At 49.0% G+C, this 18,095-nt stretch overlaps 1 long non-coding RNA gene across 4 annotated transcripts in view; it reads left to right on the top strand.

Moving 5' to 3' along the window:
* LOC142081206 (uncharacterized) overlaps positions 1–18,095 on the top strand; it is a 108,559-nt gene that overhangs the window by 12,937 nt on the left and 77,527 nt on the right. For all 4 annotated transcript variants that reach the window (XR_012673292.1, XR_012673291.1, XR_012673290.1 and 1 more), the window contains exon 2: positions 1,026–1,147. This is a non-coding gene — a long non-coding RNA (uncharacterized LOC142081206). The remainder of the gene's footprint in view (positions 1–1,025; positions 1,148–18,095) is intronic.

Below are 18,095 nucleotides of genomic sequence, written 5' to 3'. Positions count from 1 at the left end.
TGGCTTTGTAAAAAAGAAGAATGGTAATTCATTATGTACTTTTGATCAGTCTTAATCTAATTAGAAACCTCTTTATTGATTCATGTAGTACACTGTAAGAGTAGTAGTTAATCACAGGTACTTCAGGGTAAGCGTTGAGGTGTGACTGCATCTTTGCTCGTGACAGCAAACAGCCAAGTTGTGTAAATCTGCACCTTTATACACTCTAAGGGGCATTTTCATTAGGATAAATGGCTACCACAACCTTCCTCCCTCGTACTTGGTGGTTTCTGACAGGGGTGGGCTGTGTGTGATGTGCTCCAGCTCCCAGGTCAGGGAAGGGAGAGCCTGCTTAGAAGTAAATGAGAATGTAAATGTGTTGGGGGAAAAATCACATTCTTTTTGTCCAACTGCTGATTCAGGTACATAGCAAAGAGAGCCAAACCCAGCCGTGCCGTAAGTCCACCAGCTACGACAGCGGCTGCACGCATCTGGCTGCATGCAGGCACGGGCGTTTCGCGCTGGGGAGCAGGTACTGCCTGATGCGGCTGCAAGAAAGCCCTGCTTGTGTGATTGTTCCTCCCTCTTCCTCAGCTTGCCAGCATTTGCCAACATGCTGTTTTCCCCTTCCCATCGCAGGAGGGCTTTTGCTCCCGGGAGAACAGTGTGAAACCATTGGAGGGCAATTAGCAGGGGCTCTGAAACACTCCTGAAACCTGATCAGAGGTTGGAGATGGCAAAACATGGATAAAATTCGTGTTAATTGTACACATTTTCCTATGAACTAACAAGGAAACGGAAACCCACACAGTGGTTGATGTTGGCAGGCACCTCTGGAGATCACCTAGACCAACCCCTGCTCAAGCAGGTCACCCAGAGGGGGTGGCTCAGGACCGTGCCTGGTTGGCTTTTGAGCGTGTCCACGCATGGAGGCTGCACAGCCTCTCCAGACAACCTGGGCCCGTGTTTGACCACTGAAAAAAGGGGTTTTGTATGCTTAGCTGGAATTTCCTGTATCTCAGTTTGTGTATTTTCCTCTTTCCCAGGGTTTGAAGAAAAAGTTGTGGTGATGGAAAGAAGAGTAACGGGGATATCCCAAGCTCTTGGGTGAGAGCCCCCCCAAAATCAAACGCAGCTAGGGGAACAAATACTGCGTGGGACGTGGCAGGTAATTGTTCTGCTCGCTTTGCCGCCAGCGAGGTCTTTTGCTCGGGGAGAGCTGGGTCTGCCTGGGGGGCTGCACTTGAAGAGAGGTGCAGAGAGCGAAAGGGGGGGCTGGCCGGGAGGCAGAGGTGTGGGGGAGCGGGCTGGGAAACGCAGCCCCTGCAAGAAGGGGGGTTTAGGTTGGCTGACGCAGGACGAGAAGCCATTTGCTCCTGCACCGGTCTGTCCTGCCGGGGGCCCGTGGGTGCGGATGTGCGTGGACCTGTGCTGTGCTGCTGCAGTTGTTAGGGGGAAGGGTTGTCTCCAGCTCTCAACACGCTCGGGTTTTGGATGTGCTGGGGGCTAAAGGTCCAAGGGCTCTGTGGTGCCAAACTCCTACACGTCCTGCTCCCCGCTGGAGCCCCGGCCTCAGATGCTGGGGTTGCCGTATAGCCCCAGGCGTGCACGGAGGCTCCTTAGGGATGCGCTGAGCCCAGCCGGGAGCCCTCTGCGAAGCCCTGATGGGAAGCACCCCTTCGGCGGGGTTCCTGCGCTCCAGTCCTTTCCCGAAGTACATTGCAACCAGCTGGTTCGTTCGGTCACATTGCCTGCCTGCGCTGAAGTGTTTTTGGGGGGTTTCTCATTTCAGTCTAGGACCCCATTAGTGCCTGGGGCACTAATTCACACCCCACCTCGCCAACGCACCACGTACAGAGCAACAGGGTTGAAGTGCAACGTAAATATCAGGAGCACAGGAGGGAAGTGAAACATTTCATCCTTGTTCTGGAGCTCAGTATTAATTTTTTCTATTTCATCCAGATGCGTAGATTTTATTCCTGGTAGTGTCACAGCTGATAACATACATAATGGAGCCATTCAGGGGCAGCTCTGAACATGCACTTTTCCCACATATAAAAATGTACCTGAAATTTTGAAAGATTGAATAATCATTTGCCAATTTAAAAAGAAAATGGAGAGAACAAGAGAAAGAGGCTCATAGAGCTGTAAGTCTTCATAGAAAACCGATGGAAAAGCACATGTACGTTTAGAATGATGTTGACATTTCTGAAATAAGAGATATGGTGTTTTATCTAAATTATACCAAAGCCCTTCAAGATAATGTGCTGTGTAATAGCTACAGTTTTAGACACTATTTCATTTTCAATTTTCTAGACAAAAAGCACGATTCTTATCCACAATTTCAGTTCAGTGTTTGACAAATTATTAGCAGGTACTTCCCAGCTACACCTAATATAGGGAAAGCTGTATTTTAGGGGAAAAGGCTGCATTTCCACCTTCCCCTCCGCCAGCATTGTGTGTGGCATGGAGAGGAGGCAGACGTTTGTAAAGCCCAGAGCGAAAGAAGACGTAGGAGCACTGCAGGCACTAATAAGCCTGAGTTGCCCTGACAAGCATCACCTGGCCCCCACCCACGCAGCCCCTGCCCGTTGGTTTGGGAGCTCCATTTAAGCTCAGGGCCAGACCCCCTGCCTCTTGCTTGGGCTGTGCTGGGGGTGACTCTGTGCTGCTGCTGGCTCTCCTGGCTTCCTTGTTCCTCATCCTCCTGGCTGGATCTTGGACCGGTGCTCCAGGTAGCTCCTGTCTTGGTCCTTGGGCTGGACCTGCTGCTTGCTCCCCTGGCCCACCACCTCGACTGGGCTCTGGTCCTGCTTGGGGAGGGGTGGGTGCCCTCTGCTCTGCCACCCCCTCTGTGGGTTCACTGTGCGTGTATTTGCAAACAGCACCTTGCTCAGAGGTGCCGCTAGCTCCAGTGGGGTGGGGGTACCCTGCTTGCACCTCAGGCTTAACGTGAGCTGCGTATCCCTCCTGGTGTGTGTGGGTTGGTGAGGCTGGGGGGAAGAAGGACCCCCAGACCTGCTGAATGCTGTGGTAACCCCCTGTAATTCACTCACAGAGCATGCACAGGCAGGTTTTGGTGCTCTGAAGGGTCCTAAAGCACCACAGCACAGCACAGAAGTCTAGGCTGACTGGAGAAGGCCCTCAGCAGCCTCTTGGAGCAGTTGTTTTGGTGTTCAAAAGTAGGTCCTGAAGATGTGCGTTTGTACCCCCTGTGCAAGTTGTTCACACCTGCAGTGCTGGCTGTGAGCGCTTGTGTGTGGGTTGTGCTGGAGGGTCTGGGCTCATGTTACAGAGGTGTTTTCCTTCTCTTCTGGCAGCTGAAAAGGTATAAAACCTTTTGATGCCCACTTGGCATCAGTGATGATGCCCCTGGCATGGCCTTGTCTTTAGAAGCAAAGCACCATGAGCTCTGGAGACCACAGTGAACCTCACCTCTGTCTGCAGTGTGCTGAGGCTTGGTGAGAGGTCTCTGCAATGCTGAACGGACTCGGGGTTCCTGGCTCTGGGGGGGTAAGATGTAAAATAATTATCTGTCTTGATGGAGCTTGCTCCTTTCTTGTGGGTATCCAAGTGAATTGGCATGTTCTGGTGCAGGATGCCCTTGGAGGGGCAATGAGATAGCCTGACCGCCCCGGAGTCCCTTGGCTGATGCTTTTGTTTCCAGCACTACTTGAGCAATATTCTAGGAAAGTTTAGCAGTGTGGGAAAGTTATCTCTTAATTGTGTGTGCTGGGACACATCTGCAGGTGTGCTTCACGCTAGTGATGCTGAATAAAGAGACCTGGAGCCCTGAGTCAGAAATTCTGTTTAATTCTCATTCAAAGAGCAAGCTACTGTGACAGAGTTGCAAGGTTCAGCAAATAAGTTAGATAAGAGATGTCACGTGCTTATCTGAAAGGCGTTATTTCCACTCACATCTGGTGAAATGGCTGAAGTGTCCTGGGTGCGATGGGATGGTGAGGCTGCTCCCTCTGCAGGGAGCTTCGACTTCATCGGGATTGATTTATCTTCAGTGTAGAGGTGGAAAAATTCCTGTCTCCTGAGAAGTCTCTTCCAAGATGCCAATGAACAAAATCTGGAAAGACATTATTTTTTGCATATATATTTACGAGTAAGTAGTCCTCAACAAATGTGAGTGTAGTCACAGGGAGGGAGGTAGTGCCCCAGCCCCCTCAACAGCTGGTGATCTGCTGAGGGGGAGGAGGAGATTTCAGTGTACCTTGTAATTAGCAGGGAAAGGAGGGTTTTCATGACAACCATAAAGCAAGAAAATATAAATTAAACTCTGCTAGGAAATTAAATTCAAGGAACAGAAATAGTCTCCTTGGCAAGCCAAGAATAATGCTGGCAGCACTCAAACTGGTTGCTAAGTGAGGGGGCAGAGCAAGAAAAGGATAATGGTAGCTGTGATTATTACTGCTACCTTAACAAATATATGCATTAAAGGTAATAAAATTATACTTTTAAAACTAAAGGTAATAAAATTATACTTTTAAAACTATGCAGCTTCCTAGTGTCACAAGGATTTCTTTGTTTGTAAACAGCGTGAGGGAACCAGGGGTCAGTAAAGCCTTGGTATGCATCTTAGAGGTAATTTGTCCGTGGTCAAAATAAATCTGTTTATTTCTGTTGGTCACTAGGAAGGTTATTCCCCCTCTATAAATATGCAGGGGGATTTTTCTTTGCAAGGTTTAAATGGCTGCATGCGCTTTGGTCATAGCAGCATGTGATCAGGAGGGGGAACTATTATAAAGAACAGCTAATTGCTGGGCTTGCAGGCAGCGCAAGTAAAATTACTTTCACTAATCTGTGCCTTTACACTGAGCGCATGGGCCCTGATCCAGCTTCCCCCGAGACGGAGGCAGATCTTCCCTCTGTCCGCAGCGGGTGCGGGATCAAGGCTGTGCAAAGTGCCCACGGGAGGGGACTGCGAAAGAAATGGGAATTGCTGTATTTTGGTCCTAGTCTGAAATGATTTATGGTATGGCCTTGGCTGAGTATTTGTCTGTCTTCACCAAATGTTAAGATCGATGGCTGGAAAAGTGCTGTGTAAGTGTTACAGTTATGGAAAATGCTTTCGCCACAAATAATGCAAACTTGCCCCAAATCAGTTTTTTGTGCATCTTCTTGGACTAGTGTAAAAGTCATGTCATCGTAAGAAGCCGGGGCATAACAGCAATGCTTCTGCAGTTAAAGTTACTGACTAAATTAAGCGAGCTGCTATTTTGGGGCAGGTATTCCTTTCAATAGGCATGACAGGGCAGAGATCCCTAACGCTCCCCTTGTAGTGTGTGGCATGGTATAGCCATCCGTACGGAAGGATGTGAAAGGGTAGGTCGTTCTGAGCCAGGCTGGCTCACTGGCTTGCCTGCGAACTCGGAGTGAAAATACAACTTGTTTACTTGTGAAAGCTTATCTATCCCAATGTGTATTGTGGTCTCCTGAAGATACAGTTCTGTGTCGTGACGTGCAGTTCCTGCGTTACCCCTGCAGACTCCACTGTAACCCCTCTCTTCCCGCTTGCTCGTGACCCCCCGTTCCCCAGCTAATTGGCGTTTGCTCTTTTATACACACTCACACAATTTTAGAGAAGTTTTCACAAAAGGGATAGATTGTTCTTAAACATACCTCTCTGCTCAGTAAGAGGATCTTTGCTTAAATACAGTACAGAATTTCCCATCTGCTTGTCAAGCTCTCTTGTTACGAAGAACCAAGAATATTTCAAGCAAATGGACACCTTACGCTATAGGATGAATTCTAGTTCATCTCACTGATTGCAGCGATTTCTTGATACCTGAGAATCAGGTGGCAGAAGATCTTTAGGGATGAGCTGGGGGTGTTTAAGTTGCATCAATGGAGTTGAATGACATCTGTCCATGAGTTCACTTTCTGTAACCTGATGTTTGGCAGTGACTGGGCAGCTTGAAATGTGGCTGTAACAAAGCTTGTGCTGGGCTGTGGGGAAGGAGTGGGGAGGGCTGCGTGGCGCTGCGGGGGCACAGCGGGCTGTGTCTCGGGGCTCGCTTGTGGCACTTGGCAGGAGCTGCAATATTCGGGCTGCTCCTGGACAGGCCCATTTTCCTATCGAGGGTCTTCACTGCAGCATCAAAAAAGCAAAAATAGCATGGGGAAAGCATCTGGGGAAAAAAAAAAATATCTAAGTTGTGAGTATGAGGTACTGTCCTTATATGTGATATACCCTGTCCTGAGGTCTCACTTCAGCATGGGCTTAAATGTTTAGTTTGACTTTGACATGTGACAAGTACTTTGGGCTTCGCTTGGAATGGTTAACTAACAGCTGGACATGACTGTGTTAATATTTAGGTTTGCCTCTTAAAGAAACAAACTTGGGCAAAGCCAGGCTGTTTTGCCTGTGTGGCATCGACAATATTGCTGAAGGGGTAGGATGTGACTAATTTCTACATGCGAAGTTAAAATGTCAAAACAAGCATTCTGCTAAATTCCAGCATTAGAGAGAATGTGGGAGTTTTGTTAGGTTTAAGCAGGAACTAGATGAACTAAAACATGAATGTAGAATAGATTTGATCTTAATATACCCAGCTAAACCCAGCTGTGTGAGCCGGTAACCGAACACTGCTGGGACAGGGCTGGAGGAGCCTGTCCTGGGTCTGGCGTTGGTGGGGACGTTGGCCATAGCACGGGGCTGCTGCATCCCTGACTTGGGCGGCAGCAGCAGTTCTGACTTTGCTTTGTGGGGGCTAAGATGTCTGTGGTGAAAGGGCTTCTGGAGAACACTTCTCTGGAGCGTTTGTACTGTTTTCAGTATAAATGATGTATGTGCTTCTGTCCTTAGGAAAAGGAGAGGCATATCTGGATGGCAAAATGATTAACCCTGTGGAGAACTTGCAAAATTGGATCTCCCCTTGGTCGTTAGGGCAGACACTTGTGCAGCCAGAAGAGCTACAAAAATTGTTTGTAGTGTAAAAGATGCTAGACTCCTAACTACCTGCTTTAGTTGGTACCACTATAGAACACTATAATTTGAATTACTATTTGGTTTTCTGTCCTACAGTAGTTGGCATCTCCCATACGGAATCCTTGTTTTAATGTTTATTTGAATGTTTAATTACTCTATAATAGCGCAATAATTACCATGTAGCTACAGAGGAATTACATGGTTGTCTGTACTCTGTAAACCAGTGTCAACCTCATCTGCAAACAAATTCTGCATCTAACATACCTGTTTAACTTAAACAGTAATTAGCAGAGGAACAGGAGAAATGTAAAAAATGCAGTTGCTGCTTTTATAAATAATCCCATGTGCAAAATTCTTTAGTTCCCTGCTTTCTTTTACTACCATGATGTTAGACGGTAAGACCTGGAACCAGGAAAAATACTGCTGTAGAATTAAAGGCTGATAAAGCTACCTCTGAACTGTGTAACTATATGCTGTGTTATTTTGTAGCCTGTTATTTCTCTAGCTGCAGGCTGTGATCAAGCAAATGGAAATATTTCCAAGTAACTTCACGCGTGCTCTGGCTGCATCTGGGTGTCGGGGCCGCTTCCAGAGGTTGGGAGGAAAACCAGCAGGTGGCAATGTGCACAAGGGAATGGGACTGCTCCAATCTGCCCGAGAGCCGCCGCACTCCTCCAGGGTCAGTTATTCAGCCTTGAGGTTCAACTGTATGGACACCTGTCCTGTTACAGGAGCTAGTATAAGATTTCAAGCGTCTTTTCTATTTTAGAAAGATTTTACAAGTGTAAGAGTGTAAATTTGTTTTGCCAAGACAAAAAAACCCTGTAAGAGTGAACATCTCTGCTTACTTTCTTTCATGCTGGTGGATATCTTAAGGAAATTTGTATGTTTGCTTTAGGTTCAAATGTTCCCCATTGAATATTTGGAAAATGTTTTCTTGTGTTACCGGTTTCCTACTTGGAGATCTGTTCCAACACAGCCTCTTTATGTACTTCTAGCATCGCATTCTGGTGCTCTGTCTGGGTATGGGACATGGAAACAGCAGCTTTTGGCCACCGACCCCTCCCCTGCACCTTCCCTTGCTTTTGGTGGGGAACGTTTCCAGGCTGGAACCCATGGCAGAGGAAGGACATTCCTTGGGTGCAGCAGGACCTGCTGATATGCTGTGTATTTAAGCAGTAGTGTGCTGGTGATTGAGACAAACTGGGTTTATCCAGTGTAAATCAATTTGCAGATCTGGATTGTCCTCGGGGATGCTGGGAAACAATCTTGAATGATGTTTCCTCCTAAAGAGTGCTGAGTTTGCCTGTTGTGTTGCTTTGGGGAGGGCAAAACTGGCTAAATTCAAGGGAATGCAGCTCAGAAACAGATTTCTGGGTTATCCTGGTGCTGCAGGAGCAGTGTGTGCCCAGCTGTGACTTCTGCACTCCTGGCAGCAGGGAAGAGATGGGTGATGTGGGATCTCGGTGGGATGATGTGGTGAGTCGGAGCAGCTCGCCTGCAGGCAGTTGTCCTCGCACTCCCTTGCACAGGGTCCGCTGGCCACTGGCCATCCCCTGCGTTAGCCACGTCTGCTGTTCTGGAGCTCTGCCTGCTGGGGCTGGGACCTCTGATGTGCCAAGGTGGGCTAAAAATAGGCAGGGTTCACGGGGAAGTGGCCGGTCAGAGGGGCAGTCGGGGTGTTTGGCGTGGGAAGGCAGATTCCTGTCCCGCTCCCGAAGCGGTGCCCAGGCTGGACGCTGTCTGCCAGGTGCCGAGCAGGGTGGGGGAACACAGGGCTGGGGCTGGTTTTAGGAAAGATGACTTCCCGTTAAGCATCCATCAGTGAGGAAGAGTCAGACTTTTGTCTCTTGATGCATGGTTGCTGGTGAGAAATAGAGCAAAACTTGCCCAGCTTTGGCTTGCTGGAGCATGGACACGAACTGCAGGAAACTGAGATGGAAGGTCAGCGATCGCCTTCCTAATAGGAGAGGTGTCATCTTTAGGGAATTACTACCCACAGAACCGCTGTTCTTAATTCTTGCAAAGCAGACCTATTTCATACTCAGTCCCTTTCTCTGAGGGAAGGAGCATACTTGGTTCCCTGCTTTTTTTATGAAGTCAACTCATTTATTTGCTCTTCGAAAAGGCTCTTTACAGCCCCTTCAGGACCAGCAGCGTGCGGCTCTGGGGTGGGATGGGAGGCTGCTCCGGTGCTGCGTGCTGTGCCAGGAACAGCTCTTCGGCAGCAGGGACGTCTGCAGCCCAAAACGTGCAAATCCCGATCCAATGGAGACATTAGGAAAATGAAGAGTTCGGCTGTTACCCGCATTCTCCTTGAAGCCCAACCTAAAGCACTGAGACGTGTTGATGGGTTGTGAGTCAGTGTGGTGCAAGGGGAATGTTAATCGGGTGGCAGAACAAATGCTGTGAATTCTCACGTGTTCGCTAATCTGGGGGCTGCTTATTCCCCCCGACTGTCTTCCGAACTCTGCCCGGGAGGGGCCCCGCCGCCGCTGGGGAAGCGGCTGGTTTTACTGCCGGTAAGCGCCAGGTGGCATCACGGCTGAGGGGGGAGCTGGCCGTTGAGTCCCGTCGGGAGGAAGCTCCGCTTTGAGTCTGTCTGGGCATGGTTCCAGGCAATAATATCTTTTCCCACCAGTTGTGAGGGATCTGAACTTCAGTTTGCATGAGAAGCTTAAAAAAGCAACTGTTTAAAAAACAGAATCCCTTTTCTATCTTGTACGGTGCTTGGGGGAGAGCCGGTTTGCGGAGCAAGGCTTCCAAGCAGCCAGCTGGCTGTATGCAAAGAGACCGTGCATGAGTGCATAGGTTCCCTGAACCTGCTGGGCTTCGTGTGGGTCTGGGGCTTTCCTAAATGGACTTAGTGTCAGGGTCACTGCCTACATCATTAATAGCATGAGAGAAGCAGAGCTTTAAAGACACAGTAATACATCTTGGCCATGTGGGGAACAGGACCAAGCACCTCGGAGCAGCACTGAAGCGCGATTTTTACAAAGCCTTGATGACCTATCTTTGGCCATCCAGCACTGGCCACCTTCTGTGGGTGTTTCCACTCCTCTGACCATTATGCAGGCATGTTGGGGACTTGCAGCTAAGATACCACCACCCTATTCCAAAAAGCTCTCTCCAAATCCACTGGGAGATGCTCACAAAGCAGCTCTGGGTTCTCGAGTCCTAAACCCCAGCACCCACCCTGCTGCAGCAATCTCCCGGCAGCGCGAGGGAGGACGCAGTGACTGGGACCGGCGCGTGCTGCTGCTCTGCTGGGCAGCCCGACAGCAGAACAGGCCCCTGAAACCCATCCTGCTGAGCCCCACCTAGCCCCTGCCCTTATCTTTCCCAGCTCTTCTGGTCATGTTTTTCAAAATGTTTATATTCTTTTGCTGTTTGAGCTTTTTTTTATGTGTAGTTGCAAAGCTTTGAAAATGCAAGGTGGTGTCCCCCAGAAAGCATTTAAGTTTTTTTCTGTGGAAAAAGTCAGCCCTTTAAATCTGGCTCTCTAAAGATAATATTAGTAAAAAGCTATGCTCTTCCCAGCACAGCTCCTTGGTAGGGGCAGGTCAACAGGAGGCGAAGCTGCACACTGCCCAATACATCCACGAGCTTTAGCCACTTGATTTGAAACAATTGTTTTTTCTGTGGATTTATAAGGGCTCAGTTCAGCACAGAAACAAACAGCAAAGATGATGTTCACTTACATTCATCTGTGTCCCGCAGGAGAGGAAAGCAAGCTTCACCAGCCCAGATGATTTTCAAATGAATTGCAGGGCTGGGTGGGGAAGTCAGAGGCTCTTTTCTGACGAATAGAGCCCTCAGTGTCTGCGCTGCAACACTATTCCCCTTCTGTCCGTCTGTCTTTAGCTCTTTGTTATGTCAACATCTGTAGCTGTGAGTAAATAGCATAAGGGGAGAATACATATTGTGCTCCTGCTAAAGCAGCCAGGCTGGGTGGGGGCCAGATGACTGCATGAACTGTGCTGCCTCTGTCTGAAGCTCTGGAGTAAATGCATATATAGGGCTCCCAAAGACCCTCGTTTTATGATGAATGATATTGCTTAGCGCTTCATTGACTGGATCCTCAGCCTGTGCAAACCAGAATAGCCCTAGTGTCAGTCCTGTGGATATGCTGGTTTACTGGAGCCGAGCACCTGATGCTGTAATCAAGGCAGGATGCAAGTGCTGGTTAATCTATGAAACATTCATGTTTTCTCTTGTCAGCTCCCTCTAGATATTTTTTCAGCTATGCTGAATCTTAAATAGAAATTGTAAATATTTATAGCTGTATAAATGCTCAAAACTGCTAGGAGAACTCATTTTATTAAGGACTTTAAAATCCTGCTCTGCCTGCAGGCAGTGCCACCTTCTCGTCCTCCTGCCAGCCAGTCCCAGGCAAAGTTGGTAGCAGAGCTGGTCTCGAAGCGCAGGAGCTCTGCTGTTCTTGTGGTCTCGAAGCGCAGGAGCTCTGCTGTTTTTGGGGTCTCGAAGCGCAGGAGCTCTGCTGTTTTTGGGGTCTCGAAGCGCAGGAGCTCTGCTGTTTTTGGGGTCTCAAAGCGCAGGAGCTCTGCTGTTTTTGGGGTCTCAAAGCGCAGGAGCTCTGCTGTTTTTGTGGTCTCGAAGCGCAGGAGCTCTGCTGTTTTTGTGGTCTCGAAGTGCAGGAGCTCTGCTGTTTTTGTGGAGATGGGCAGCTGAGGGAGAGGGGAGGGAGATGGTTAGTGACTGCAGAGGGGACGGTGCTGTGATCTCGGCTCTTGCAGGCCCCCAGAGATGTGGTGTGGGAGATTGACAGCGAGATGCTCGCTAGCTCTGGGGCTTACAGAGACCAGCTAAATGTCACCGGCTGCAGGAGGGACGCAGCCCAGGCAGAGCACCTTCTCCGAGCGGTTTGCCGTGCATGGGGAGCAGCCAGATAGCGCTGACATCGGTCCGTGTGGCATTTCCCTGCTCGGGGAGCCAACTAATGAGCAGGTGATCATCTGTTTCAGTGCAACCTCAGAGCACACCCTTTCCAAAGGAAAAATAAGGTCACAAATACTTGCTGAGTAAATATTGTTGTGAACTATTAGTTAGGCTGCAAGAGTAAACTTTGGAAGATGTGCTTCATTTCTCTTCTCCATTTGGCTGCTGTTGTATAGCTCTTAAATCAAAATGCCGTCTTCCTTGGAGCTATTTCTGGTGGTCCTAGCCTCTTCTGTACAGGGGGTGCTTTTGCTGGGTCATGCTGTGTTTGAGCTGTTCTGCTTTACAGCTGTGTTCTTACTGAAGGGGTCAACATACCTCATTTGTGAGTTCACCTTAAAGATGGTTTTGTTTATTTGCAGCATCCTTGCATCTAAAGATGTCAGGACAACTACGTTGCAGTGCAAGGTCCTGTGCAGGCATGTGGTATGAGGAATCTGTCTCCAAAGTGTTGATGAACTCATTAGGCAAAGGGCAAGCAGGATCCCAGGGAGCCACCTGGGGTCAGGCAACATTTCTGGGCATGGAAATTAAATCTAACATTGCTGGTACAAGCTGAAGGCTGGAGCTCAGGTGAAACACGCTTAGATAAAATTTTGCTTAGACCTGTGATCAAAGTGTGTCCTGTAGCTCCCTTTGAACAGAACCGTAACGTTAGTGGCTGGGAGTCTGCGGAAATGCCAGGCTGCTCGGGTGTCCACTTGTTTCGCCACCCAAGGGCATGTTTGCACCACAAGTAATGGAAGCGGAACCAGCTGTGCCGTTGTGGATCTTGCTGTGGGATAATCTGTCCTGCCTCACTCGGTGAGGGGGCTCAGGTATTTCCTCTGTGCTCTTCTGCCATCTAGCTGTATGTTAAGTAAATACATTTAAAAATAGTAGATTGGTTCCGCAACCCAAAAGAGGAATATGGGTCAGTTCTCTCCGAATAAAAAAACTTTTCCTCATGTTCAGTTGAGGTGTTTCTACACCCTCCATTAAATTAGCAGTGTAATTATTCCTTCCACGGAAGTTTGCATTTGTTAGCGTCCCCAGGCTGCATTTGGTGTGTATGTGTTGGACCAATGTGTCGTGTTTCTCTGTAGCACAGTTAGCTAGCTAGGAAGGACCACGGCACCAGATTTCTCTATTTTACGAAGGGTTGGAAAGAACTAGCTGGAAGACTCTGGCTCCATAACTTGATTTGCAACTTTCTTATCTTTTTTTACAAGGCTAGAGAGATGAGGGGGTCTTCAAGGGAGGTTCTCGGGGGAAAATCATGCCTGCGAGTCCTGATGCAGCAGAGTACACTGTTTGTAGCCATCATCTCGACAGCTTGCGGCTAGAAATTCCGACACTGGCATTGATATTTCACATCTGAAATGCATACATATATTACCTCATAGGAAATAAACTGCGGGTGAGAAGGGACCCCTGGCCCAACCTGGGCTATAATACGGGAGTTTCCCTGTCACTGACCCTCTGGGACACCTCCGGATTGTCCTTCCGAAAGAGGCTTTCAGGGGCGGTGAGAAGTCATCCCTCGGTGGCTGGTTCTGGCGGTTAATTGGTGAGCTTTATAAATAAGCGTCTCTGTTCCGCAAGCATCTGAAGAGCGGGCACAGCTTCGCTTGGGCGGCTCATCCCGCTGGCTGGTGCACAGTGGACGGGATTTAAGCAACCTGAGCCTCTGGGTGGGACGTTGGACTCCGAACCACGGACCTGAGTGCTTTTCCTTGGTTCTGCTGCTGCACAGTTCACCTTGACCAAATCCCTTCTGTTTACCTTCTGCCTTTTTTACTTGTGTACTTAGACGTCAGTCCCCTTGGGGCATGATCTGCCTCTCGCAAGTAGTCCATATTATGCCTTGCACGACCTTGGATGTGGCCTGACAATATTGCCGTAGCGCTAACAGCTCAGGGAATGGGCGTTGGAGATGTATCTGAGTAAATACACATATGTTCTACTATTTACAGAACACTTAATTATTTTTGATAGCTAATTAGTGTTTTCTCTATTTCGACATTTTCACACTAATACATGCTATAAAAGACGGTTCACATGGGGTAGGGTTTCCTTCTCTTTGCAAGGAGCCTTTACCTGTCTTTTTTGTTCTGGTGCATTCAGAAATGCTGTTTGCAGGCCCACTAACCATTCTCTTGGTTGCAGCTGATTTTTTCCTCCTTTGGAGGCTTGACAGCACATTTTGTTTCCATTGAGCATAAGGGGAAGACTTAAAAGCACAGAGGACTGTAAGGAACCTAATTTGACTGGAAGGTTGGGTGTCTAATTGCCCTTCGTGCCATTAAAAAACTCTCCCCATATGTGTTTTGTTTTGTTTGTGGGCTTTTCTCTCCCCACATGGGCAAAAATCAATTGATCAATGTTTTTACAAAGTTATGAACAAATGTCTCTGGTCTCATTGATGCATTGATGTCAGCGCAGCGTGTTCGCCTTGCTAACAAAATTAGTTGCAAAGTCAGCAGGAGGCTTGGGAGAACACAGAGCATAGGTTTTGTTTGCATAGCACGCAGGGCTGGCTGCTACTTAAATAACAAATCATCCCTCTCTGCTCGCAGATCTTCTGATGGTGGTGGGTTTTGTTTTTGTTTTAGGAATTGTTGTTTGAATAAAAGGTCATTTACTGCCTTACTGAGGGGAAAAACAACAATGTAAATGTACAGTGGTGCACTGCACACTGGGGTTTTTCAGCGGGTCCACAAAGGAGGTGGTGTCCAGGAGCTGTAAACAGCCCCAGCGCACCACGTGTGAGCACGCGGCTGTCAGCCGTGGGCGCTGAGCGGGATGCGTGGGGTGCTCAGCACCTTCACGGCACCCAGCGCCGCAGAGACAGGCGGGATGTGCAGGGTGCTCAGCACCTTCATGGGACCCAGCGCTGCAGAGACAGGCGGGATGTGTGGGGTGCTCAGCACCTTCACGGCACCCAGCGCCGCAGAGACAGGCGGGATGTGCGGGGTGCTCAGCACCTTCATGGGACCCAGTGCTGCAGAGAGGTGGGATGTGTGGGGTGCTCAGCACCTTCACGGCACCCAGCGCCGCAGAGACAGGCGGGATGTGCGGGGTGCTCAGCACCTTCATGGGACCCAGTGCTGCAGAGAGGTGGGATGCATGGGCTGCTCAGCACCTTCATGGGACCCAGTGCTGCAGAGACAGGCGGGATGTGTGGGGTGCTCAGCACCTTCACGGGACCCAGCCAAGGACCTCATTCATACTATAACTTACTGGTTGTGGTCAGGCTGGGCAACCAACTCGCCTTTAACTGTTGGTGTTCCAAAAGTGACTGGTCCCTTGAAAGCCTTGAGCTGGAATGGCACAGGTCTTGAACACCCTGGTCTGACTGGCTGTCCCTGGAGCAATGGTGTATTGGTGCTCTAACCAGAGCCCCCCTCCACACGCTCTTCCAATGTTTATTCTCCAATAACTTTTCCAATAACCTGCACGTTTACCAAGACTCATCCTTAAGTGCTCCGGCTGAGACTGGTATTAATGACTGCTAAAGCAGGTGTTATTTGCCACCCTCGATGTTCCCATTTAACCCCTGCTGCTCACCGGGGCTTCCTGGGCTGGGTGCAAGTCCCTCCTGGCACCCTGCTCAGGCCCGGGGATCACACTGCAGGGCAGGGGGAGATCCCAGGGGACGGGCTGCGGAGCTGGGTGGGATCAGAGACCCGGGGCAGCCTCACGCCTGTACCCAGTTTGTGCTGCTGCTGCTCCAGCAGGACTGCTGCTTGGTGCAACACCTCTGCCGTGGAGGCTGCTTCATCCGCAACCTCCTTGTAGCAAGACAAGAAAGTCAGAAGGGTTTGGTGTTGGTGGTGTGGGCATCTTCGCCTCCCTGCCGGGGAGCAAAACGTGCCCGGAGGATGGAAAGATGGCTCGCTGGCAGTTCTGCATCTTCCCTTTGCTCACAGATTGTTTGTGATGAGCCTCTTATCTACTGTACTCTACAGCTTTTATCTTTCTCTTTTCCTGCTAAATTTCAGTCTAAGTTTTGCAGTAGTATTAAGCTGTCTTATGTTTTGCTTCACTTAGGTTCAACATTTACATGTTATTTTTAATATATGTAAACAAACATGTACTGGTAACACTGTAACAAAATGCAATTATCACTTCCTCCCACCTCTTTCTCCACTGTTTCTTGGGTTTCTGCTGTAACAGCAGGAACCAAAAATGTGCGAAATGAAGAGATATATTTTTAATTTATGGGAGCTCTTAAAAGGCTCCTTTAGGTTCAGATTAAACACTATTGCAGGTTCAAGGGAAAGTTTAAGAAAATCAATTTTCCCAGGCTAAAAAGAGCAAAACCACTGCAGTTTATATAGTGTCCTTTGTTACTTGAATCAATAGCTCTGTTCCCATGAATGGCTGAATAATCACTTTTTTATATAATGTTAGTACACACATGGACTTATCTCCTCCAGACTTTGTTGAACCTGCAGTAAAATATTTTTGATCATTAACAGTTTCTTCCTCTTATCCTTGTTTAATTTTTTCCTGTATCTGAGCTTGAAATGTGGCGATTAGTCCCTGCTGTGGCACTGGCACGAAGAATAAAAATGTTTCAAATTAATGTTTTTCCAAGAAATCATAAGAAATGTCAAGCGTAACAGTAGCTAAATGCAGCATCACTTAGGTTTCTTTCTGGCTGGGAATATTTTCAGGTTTCTGTTCCAGAATCACTAATAGTGAGAGGAAGCGTACCCATCTCGGCAAATCGCTGTGTCCAGGAGAAACCGCTCGGATAAAATGCACTGAGGAAGAGCTGGTTGCTTTTGTCCTGTCCCGAAGCAGGGTGGGTATTTCCTTCAGTGCTGTGCTGGCTGCAGATGCTGTGAAGAGCCCCGTCCCCCTTTCCCTCCTCCTGCCAGGCGTGCCCACCCTGGCTGGGGACGTTTGGCTGAGCAGAGGCGACGGACCCGTAGCAGGGCGGGTGTGCAGGTGCCCCAGCGTTAGAGGTGCGATGGGAGGACACTCTAGTAGGAGGCTTCTTACTGTCTTTCACGGTTCTGCTGTCTTAATTACGGTATTGCAAATTGCCTTGCAAGGTCATGATCCCTTCAAGAACCAGGCAGGACATGCCTCGGAAAGGCTGGCTGAGAACAAAAGGCTCTTTCTGTTTTGTTTCGGTAATTCATACTTATTACCGCTTTGTATTTTAAGCATCACCTTTTCCACTTACAAACAGTTACATTATTAAAAAGATATCTTCAGCCGATAGTAACCTTGGCAGTAGTTGTCAAGGCTAATAGTTTGACATTTCAGATCACCCACAACTAATCAGCCGAACGTGGCAGCTCATCGCAGGGAGCCATTAGGGGTGTGCGGCTGCAGCGCGGCGTGCCCAGGCGGCGCTGGCGGCTGCTGCGTGACCCGCCGGATTGCCCTCGCTGCCTGGCACGTGGCCGAAGGAAAAGGGCTTTCCAAGGGCTGGGGAGCATCCAGCCAAGAGCGGTACACCCCGCTCTTGAATGGCGTGTATGGTAAGCAGCTGGTCTTCTATCTCCTGGATGACTGGAGTTGTGGAGACCTTCCAAAATCATCTGTGGCCAATGGTTTCCACTGCTCTCTGTGCCTTTCTGGAAGCTCAGGGAAGTTCAAAGCAGCCACATGTTGTATCCAGTCTCTGAAATCCTCCAGTGCCTAGGCCTGGGAGCACAAAAAAAGGAACAAAAAGGAAGAAATAACTGTCTTGCTTCTCAGGTCTCCTGCGTGGCAGAGTTGCTCAGGATTTTTCTTAAAGCATTTGAGCTTGTTGACTGCTGAGGAAGTAGCATTTCTGCTCAGGTGCTGGCCGAGCTTTGCATCCCCAGTCTAGTGGGGAAGAGCTTGGTGCCCTTTGGAAGCCACCTGAGCACCTGCGGCTCTGCCCCAGGATCTGGCACGTACCTCTCTGGGCCTCTGATTCTGTCAGGATGGGGGTTATGACAGACATCTTGTTCTGCAAAATGCTCAGATGCTCCGAGGTATATGATAAGAAATTAATTTAAGCACAAGTGTGAGGTTGGAGTGCAGGACAGGTGGGTCCTGGGCTGAGAACCAGCTTCTGCAAAAGTCTTGGCTTGGGACTACAAAGGGGAAGAAAAGCCTACCTTGGCATCTCGCTAGCTGGCCTCTGCGTGATGGTGTGGGTCCAGATGGTATAGGTGACTGCATAGGTCATGTCCTCTTTCCTGGAAAGCTCAGCTGGTGCTGCTGCATTTCCAGCAGCGCACCCAGG

The sequence above is a fragment of the Calonectris borealis genome, chromosome 3 (assembly GCF_964195595.1).
Source record: "Calonectris borealis chromosome 3, bCalBor7.hap1.2, whole genome shotgun sequence".
NCBI lineage: Eukaryota > Metazoa > Chordata > Aves > Procellariiformes > Procellariidae > Calonectris > Calonectris borealis.
This window is presented reverse-complemented; position numbering and strand designations above follow the sequence as displayed.